The following is an 8,509-nucleotide window of genomic DNA, read 5'->3' as shown; positions in this document are numbered from 1 at the left end:
CCCTTTGGTAACCATAAGTTTTTTCCCTTTACCTGTGGGTCTATTTTTGGTTTGTAAATAAGTCCTTTTGTATCTTTTTTTTTTTCCTTAAAAGATTCCACATTAACCAATATCATATGATATTTGTCTTTGACTCAACTAATTCTGATGGTAATATCTACATAGCATTCAACTATTCACACAGACACATTAAACACACACACCTATATTAATACTTTTGCATTATAGCAAACTTGCCCCCAAACTTGGTGGCTTAAAACATCAACCATCTTATTTCCTCTGAAATCAGCCTGGGTCGATACTTCGAGCTGGCCCCAGCTTGGGAAGGAAATCCTGACAGTAGACAGAAGACAAGATGTTGTCAGGTTGGGTGCTTTCTCCAGGGGTGACTGATACACCTGCAGTCACGTGGTGGGCTTGGGGGGTCTGGAACAACCTCATTCACAGTCCAGTGGCCCGTCCAGTTGTCATCCAGGCTCTCTCCCCAGGATCTATGATCTTCAAGAAGGCTAGCTCAGCCTTTGCCATGTGGCAATGGCGGACTTGTAATCTCAGCAAGTGAAAATGAGAGTTGTGAATGCTGCTGAGACCTAGACTAGGAAGGAATACGGTGGCACATCTATTGTATTCTAGTTCTCAGGTCTAGCTGTCAAAGCAAGCCACAGAGCAGGCCAAGGTTCAGGGAAAGGAGACACAGGCATTGGTTTTTGATGGGCGGCGCAAAGTCTCATTTAAAGAGGCACATGCATAGGATGGAGAGGTTGTTCTTGTGGCCAATCTATCTATGTCTGTCTAACTATAATTCTACCTCAAACTACATCTGGATATTGATATAGATAAAGAATGGATATGCACATAAATGGGGGCTTCCCTGGTAAAGAATGGTAAAGAATCTGCCTGCAAAGCAGGAGACCTGGGTTCAGTCTCTGATCAGGAAGAGCCCCTGATGAATACCGGTACCCACTCCAGTATTCACGTGTGCGTGTATGTGCTCAGTCGTGTCTGACTCTTTGTGACCCCATGGACTGTAGCTGCCAGGCTCCTCTGTCTATGGAGTTTTGCAAGCAAGAATATTGGAGTGGGTTGCTATTTCCTCCTCCAGGGGAACTTCCTGACCCAGGGATTGAACCCACATTTCTTGTGTCTCCTGCATTGGCAGGTGGATTCTTTCCCGCTATGCTACCTGGGAAGCTCTATAAGTATACAGACAGATCAATACTATATTCTTGAATACATAGATATTCATGTAAAAATGTGAAGATAAACACACACGCACACACACACACACACACATATTCTTATCCCTGTGGAGCTTACAGTCTAGTTGCAGAGACTCAGCCTGATATTTGAAAAGTGACAGTGAAAAGGGATGAAATGAGCAGTGCAGCAAAGTGCTGAGCTGGGGGAAGAAGGAGATCCCTGAGGGGCCACATGAGGGTGAGAAGGAGCTGCTGGGTCTTGGGGGTTCATTTTCCTGCATCCACGAAATGTGCTAGGCCTATCCAGGCACTGATGAGCAGATTGGTTCAGAGGATGTGAGGGCTGTGGGTGAGCAGAGAGAGGTCAGGGTGGGGAGTTAGCCTGGGTCAAGCCAAGGGGGCCTCAGATGCTGGCTGAGGCATTCAGACCTGAATCAGTGGGAGCCATTGAAGGATATTGAACAGAGGTTATTAAAAAAAATTATTATTAAAGTATAGGTGATTTATAATGTTTTGTTAATTTCTGCTATACAGAAAAGTGACTCAGTTATACATACATATATTCTTTTCCATTATGGTTTATCACAGGATATTGAATATAGTTACTTGTGCTATAGAGTAGGACCTGGTTGTTTATCCATCCTATATATATACTAGTTTGCATCTGATAATCCCAGACTCCCAGTTCTTCCCTCCCTGTTACCCTTTCCCCTTTGGAAACTATAAGTAGTCTATTCTGTATGTCTGTGAGCTTTTTTTTGGCAATGAGCTTTTGAATGATCTTTTCCCTCTTTTTCCTATCCATACTTCCCCCCTTCTCCCAACCAAACTCCATTCCTCAGAGCAAGGTTCTTCCCCGTTCCTTCCACAGAGGGTTAACAGGTATTCCTGGTTGAGCCTGTTGAAAACTGCTGTTTGTTGGGGCCACCTCCAGCTTGCCCCAAATCTCCTTCCGGTCCTGAGATTTGAGAGTCATTCATCCATTCATTTATTTAGTTTAAATTTATTGAGACAGACATTGTTTTATACCCTATATTTATATTTAGTTATTTAAGTCTCAAAACGATCATTATTACCTTGAACGTTAAAAAATACAAACCAAGAAAACAAGGTCTAGAGAGCTGAGGAACATATTCAAGGTCACTCAGGATTCTAGAGTGAGACTCAGACCTGGCCATCAGTCCCCACTCCCCATTCCAAGCCCACCCTCTGTCACCTTGCCTGTCTCCCACAGGGAGGAACTGGCTCTGTCAATTTCTGTCTAGGGTGACTTCATGAAAAGGGAGCTCCTTGAGCAGATTTTATTCTAGAACGTTCACAGATATTGAAGGGCCAGTAGCTTCAGTCTTCCCGACCTCTTCCCAGTCACTGAGACAAAGTCCAGAGGAGGCAGGAACCCAGGCCCCAAAGAGGCAGTAAGCCTGCACTGATGCATGGAATTTGAGCTCCTGTGAAGACTGCTCATCTCCAGGTCCATCAGCCCCTCCAGTCATCGCTGAGGAGAATGGAGAAGCCTCTCCAATGCCTGGAGGAACTGTGAGAGTTTGCCAGGTGGGATGGTGGGGAAAACTCCAGAGAAAGGTAAGACTGAGGTGATTCTGTCACCTCTGATTTGCACCGCCTGGCCTGCTCTATTCTGTGTTAATTTAACCGTACTTTTGCGTTTTCTTTTCCAGTCTACTTTGGGCTTCCCTGGTGGTTCAGATGGTAAAGAATTTGCCTGTAATACAGGAGATCCGGGTTTGATCCCTGGATTGGGAAGATCCCTTGGAGGAGGGCATGGCAGCCCACTCCAGTATTCTTGCCTGGAGAATCCCATGGACAGGAGCCTGGTGGGCTCGACATGACTGAACGGCTACTAACACTCACTTTTCATGCTTGCCTGTAAGACTTTCCAGGTTTTACACCTCTTCTTTCACATGATCTGCACAGTGTTTCCAGGATGAGGCTGGCCTGGGGGCTGCTGTCTCCATTTCTCCCATGAGGAAATGGTAGAGCAATGTCAACAGGTGGTGAAGGAGGAGGGACAGGGTCGTACTTGCTGAGTTCATGTCGTGTGCGCAGTGTTTTCAGGCACTAACTCCCGGAAACTCCTCATGGCTCCTTTTTTATTTTTTAGGGATTAGCAAACTGAGACTCAGGGAAGGAGATGGGGCCTAAAAGGAACTCACATTTATTAGTTACAATGCCAGGGCAAGACTCAGCACTTCAGAAACCCCAGGTCTGACCTTTGCTCCCCTAAACGCCCTGTCTTGGGTCCGAGGGCTCAGGAGTGACTCCTGGGGCCACATAAGGAGGCACACTCAGAGCTGCCAGGGCTGGGTGTGCCAAGGGGCTCCCACTCCTGTTTCCTCCCCTCCCCGCTCCTGAGCAGCCAGCCCTGCCCCGACAGTCCCCTCTTTGGTATTGGGGGTGACCTGCCCATCCCACTGGTGGACGCTTCTGAATGCCTGGAGCTCACAAGATGCTCAGGGGCTTTCCTCCAGACACAGCTGGGAGGTTCCTGTCAGGACTGGGACCTCTGGGATTCTTATTCTAAAGGCTCTCATTAATTTATTCCAGGGGTGAGGTCTCCAAGACCCAGAATTCAGACCCCTAGGCCCTTGGCTTTTCTATGGCTTGTTCTTGCTCTTTGCCTGAAAGGAAGAAGATTCATATTCACTCCCATAAGGTATCAAAGGATCGGGAGTGAGAATGACGTCAGTCTTGGATGTGTCTTCTCATCACACAGATCACTGAGCATCTGGGGCACACCCAACACTGAAGTGGGTTCTGTGTGTAAGAAACATGCAGGGAAGTCTCTTTGCTTTCAAGTGGTTTATGGCAAACAGAGAGAGAGAAAATATCTGAAAATAATAAAAATATAGTTATGAAGAAGGCCCAACACTGTCTCACTGAATATTACTTCATTTCTTTTCCCCTTTTTGATTTGTGATCTCCATGATTCACATTCATTCATCTGTTCATTTGTCCATCTACTTATCCATCCATCCATCCATCCATTCATCTATCCATCCATCCATCCATCCATTCATCCATCTTTCATCTCTCCAGTAATTTGGTCACCCAGTCATTTGAGGAGTGGAACAAAGTACTAGTCTAAATAATGGAGATACAAATAGGACATGAAGGACTCTGCCCTTGGGAAAGGGGCTGGCTATTAGTAGAAGACATCAAATGGAGTAAAAGAAAAAGCTTTGGCTTAAAGTAGGACTGAAGCTATAATCTTCACTACACTCAGTAGTAATAATCTCTGTGTCTATTTGTCTACTCACCTTAAATCTTATTTTGTAGTCTCAATATCCCTATTGCTTTGCAGAATTCCTGGCTCAAAACAAATGCTAAATGAAAGAGCAAGTGAAATACAGCAAAGAGTGTTGTAATCCCTTCAGGAGTCTACTTTCTCATGTGAGAAAATGGGTGTTAATGATAGTCCAGTAGAGGTTAAGTAAATACAGTATATTATTTGCCTAATGGGACACAGTACGCAGATAAATAAATCTTTCCTTTTTTGCTTCCTTCTTTATTTTGGGCCTGCCTCTTTCCTGCTCTCAACCCTTTTTCATGATTTAACAATGAAGCTGGCAGAAGACTGTCTGAGGGCCTGACCCAGTTTGATTCAAAATACTAGATAATAGTCTAGCGCTTGGCATTGTTCCTGGGAAAGTTTCTGCGTGCTTTTCATAGATAATATGCGGTACTCGCTGCATCTTAATTACCAGTTAAATATGAATCATCCATAGGTTGCTTCAGGCTCCTCAGGGATAACACCTTAGTTGCTTAGAAAATAATAGTAGGGAGGGTCCCTAACAGTGACCACAGTTTTCTTTTCCCAAAACACAGGCAACTGTTTTTATTGATTGAGTGGATTTCAGTGTAGCTTTTAAACGATTGTCTCTGTTGCAGTAGGTCTGAGAAACGAAGCTGCTCAGGTGAGATTTTGACATTAATGACTGGGCAAGAAAGGGAGTGCTGTATTTGGTGGTCCAAAATGGCATTTGAGGGCCCCCTGCTGTCAGTCAGACACCAGAGGGTTGGATGCTAAAACCCTAGAGTTTGGTCTGCATTGCCCCCTGGTGGCAAGACTGGTATTTGGTCTGCATTGGCCCGCTGGTTACAGCCGGGAGGGGGCAGTGGCGTTATTCCTGGGCCAAGCTCCAGAGTCACGTAGCAAGACTGTAAGGAGCAAGAGCGCAGTTCCAGTGAATTTCCTGAGCATTTCTTAGGCTATCTAAGGCACCATGGAGGTCACACAGGAAGAACAAGGAATCCATTCTGCCCCCAGCAAATTTGTGTTTTGGCCTTCCGTATCTCCCCCCGAGAATACCTGCTTTCTGGACTTACTGTCATCCATTTACTCATTCATTGCTTATTTTTCAACAAACGTTTCTTGAGCACCAATAACAGGTGCTGGGGTTATCTCTCTATCAGTTCAGGTGCTGGGGTTATAGAAGCAAACAAAACAAGTCTCACCCTCATGGATTTTCATATTCTCAGATCCCTGCCTTAATGCCTGGCCCACCAACACTAACACAGTCACATACTGAGTAAACCTTTGCTTACGTCTGATAGCCAGTAAATCCTCTACCGAGGCACTGCATACTTACTTAGAGCTAAGCTGTTTTTCTTCTATGGGTTATTTAGAATTTATTCAAGAGGAAACTCTAGGAGATAGTGAAGGAGAGGGAAGCCTGGTGTGCTGCAGTCCATGCGGTCACAAAGAGTCGGACATGACTTAGGGACTGAACAACAAGAACAAGAGGGAATTGCCAAAGAGAAAACCCTCAAAGATGGAAAGGAATGTACGACTAATAGTGGATCTTCAGGTAATAAGGTGGGAGATTGGAGGCACAATTGGGAAATTCCTTGCATTCTCCAAAGCACACCTGCCAAGCCGCTTCCTGCCCCGCCTGTGTGCAGGACTGGGTCTTCCAGCTCTGGACACCTGGACTCCGAAGAAGAGCTCTGTGGAGTTTCCTTTCCCATATAAAGAAGAAGAAGGAAATTCCGATGATATCTGTTCTTAGTTCTGTCCTCAAAGGTTTTACAATCTTCTGAGGGGAGAGAGAAGCTATAGACATTTATACTTACAAGAGAGGCACAGAGAGGGGCCAGAGGATTTCTGAGTAGAGAGAAGCGATTCACAAGCTGAGGCATCAGGGGAGATTTCAGGAGGAGACACGCTGCTCCTGAACATATCAGGGACTTGACATGCTATCTTATTATTTGGGGAAGTCAAGCTGTGCTGTCATTGGAACCCTGGTGGTAGAAGAGGATGTTTGGACAGCCACTGAGGAAGTGACAATCAATGTTCCAGGACTAGAAGGCTGAGGCAAGATTCTCATTTGGCCTCTGGGGATGTTCTTGGGAATTGCTATTAAAAAAAAATTTTTTTTTTTTTTTTTTGGCCAAACAATGTGGCATGCAGGGTCTTAGTTCTCCAACCAAGGATCAAACCTGTGCCCCCTGCATCAGGGGCATGGAATCTTAATCACTGGGGAAGTGCTGGAAATTGCTCATTTAATAAACCAGCATCCACTCACAGGGCTTCCCTGCTGACTCAGATAGTAAAGAGTCTGCCTGCAATTCAGGAGACCTGGGTTCAATTCCTGATTTGGGAAGATCCCCTGGAGAAGGAAATGGCAACTCACTCCAGTATTCTTGCCTGGGAAATCCCATGGACAGAGGAACCTAGATGGTTACAGTCCATGGGATCGCAAAGAGTCACATCTACTCATAGTCCCTCCCCACACCACCCTTCATCCTCTAGGTGCCAGCAGGTCAGGTCACTGAACTAAAGGTCAGTACCCTGGATGGCCTGTCCTGCCATCTACCTCAGACTTGAGCAGACTCTTTAAAACTTTGAGCCTCTGTAAAACTTGTACACGGTGGCACAAGTCAGCTCAATAGCAAGTTCCTTTCAAATTAGTTTAGGATTCTCTGTTTTCTTCTTCCCTGGGTATTTACTGCTTTGCTCCATTTTAGATTGGCAGCAAAGTGAGACTTAACTTTTGTTTGTGAAATGCTACTGCTTTATCTGGGCTTCCCAAGTGGTGCAGTGGTGAAGAATCTTCCTGCCAATGCAGGAGACACAAGAGACACGAGTTCCATCCCTGAGTTGGGAAGATCCTCTGGATTAGGAAATGGCAACCCCCTGTATTCTTGCCTGGAGAATTCCATGGACAGAGGAGCCTGGTGAGCTACAGTCTATGGGGTCACAAAGAGTTGGAAACAACTCAGCACACACACTGCTTTAAGTCTTCTGAAGCCGTGTGGGTGCTGGAGTGCATCTTATGTAGGCTTTGGAAATTTGGAAAAGAGGAACACTTTAGACTCACGATTGGATTAATTCACTTTTGGAGTATAGAAGATACCCTCAACCTGGGGTACTCAAGGTACTGCAGGCTTCTATGCTAGAGAAAGAGCCCTGATTATAAGGGAGTACATTGACAGAGAGATCACAGGGAAAAACTGGGGGCAGAATGTTTCTCTTCGTGTGGGACTTGTGAAAGTCGCTCAGTTGTGTCAGGCAATTTGCAACTCCACGGACTATACAACCCATGGAATTCTCCAGGCCAGAATACTGGAGTGGGTAGGCCTTCCCGGCTCCAGGGGATCTTCCCAAGCCAGGGATCGAACCGAGGTCTCCCGCATTGCGGGCAGATTCTTTCGCATCTGAACCACCAGGGAAGGCAATGCTTCATTTCCTCACTCACCACACTGACGTCCTCGGTGCTCAGGTTTGCTGTTCTTCTCCCTCCTGCCTCCAGAGGGCGATCTAGCCACAGCTCTTTTGGAACACTGCAGGGTGGGAGTGTTATGGCAGGGCTTGAGCCCACTGAATCCTTTCTCACTTTCTTTTCACAGACACCCCCATGTGTTTGGTCCATATAGGTCTGTGAACCTAAACCACATATTCCATTCCAGCTTCTCCTGGCGAGTCCTGAACTGAGGACCATACGGCTTGCACTGCCAGTGATCATGTCACTTGTGTGTGAGCTCCTTTGAAAATGTCACGGGGAGGACAAATGATCAGCTGGGTAAGATTATTTCTATTTATTTTTAATTTTTTAATTGACTTTTTAAAATTTTGTATTGGAATATAGTTGATTTACAATATTGTGTTAGTTTTCAGGTGTATAGCAAAGTGATTCGGTTATACATATACACGTATCTATTTTTTTCAGATTCTTTTCTCATTTAGATTATTATAGAATATGGAGTAGAGGCCCCTGTGCTTTACAGTAAGTCCTTGTTGATGATCAATTGTACCTTCTATTTATTTCTAACGCACTGTTGGTGTGTCTCTA

The sequence above is a fragment of the Ovis aries genome, chromosome 2, assembly GCF_016772045.2.
Source record: "Ovis aries strain OAR_USU_Benz2616 breed Rambouillet chromosome 2, ARS-UI_Ramb_v3.0, whole genome shotgun sequence".
NCBI lineage: Eukaryota > Metazoa > Chordata > Mammalia > Artiodactyla > Bovidae > Ovis > Ovis aries.
The sequence above is the reverse complement of the archived record's forward strand: the minus strand, read 5'-3'. Positions refer to the sequence as shown.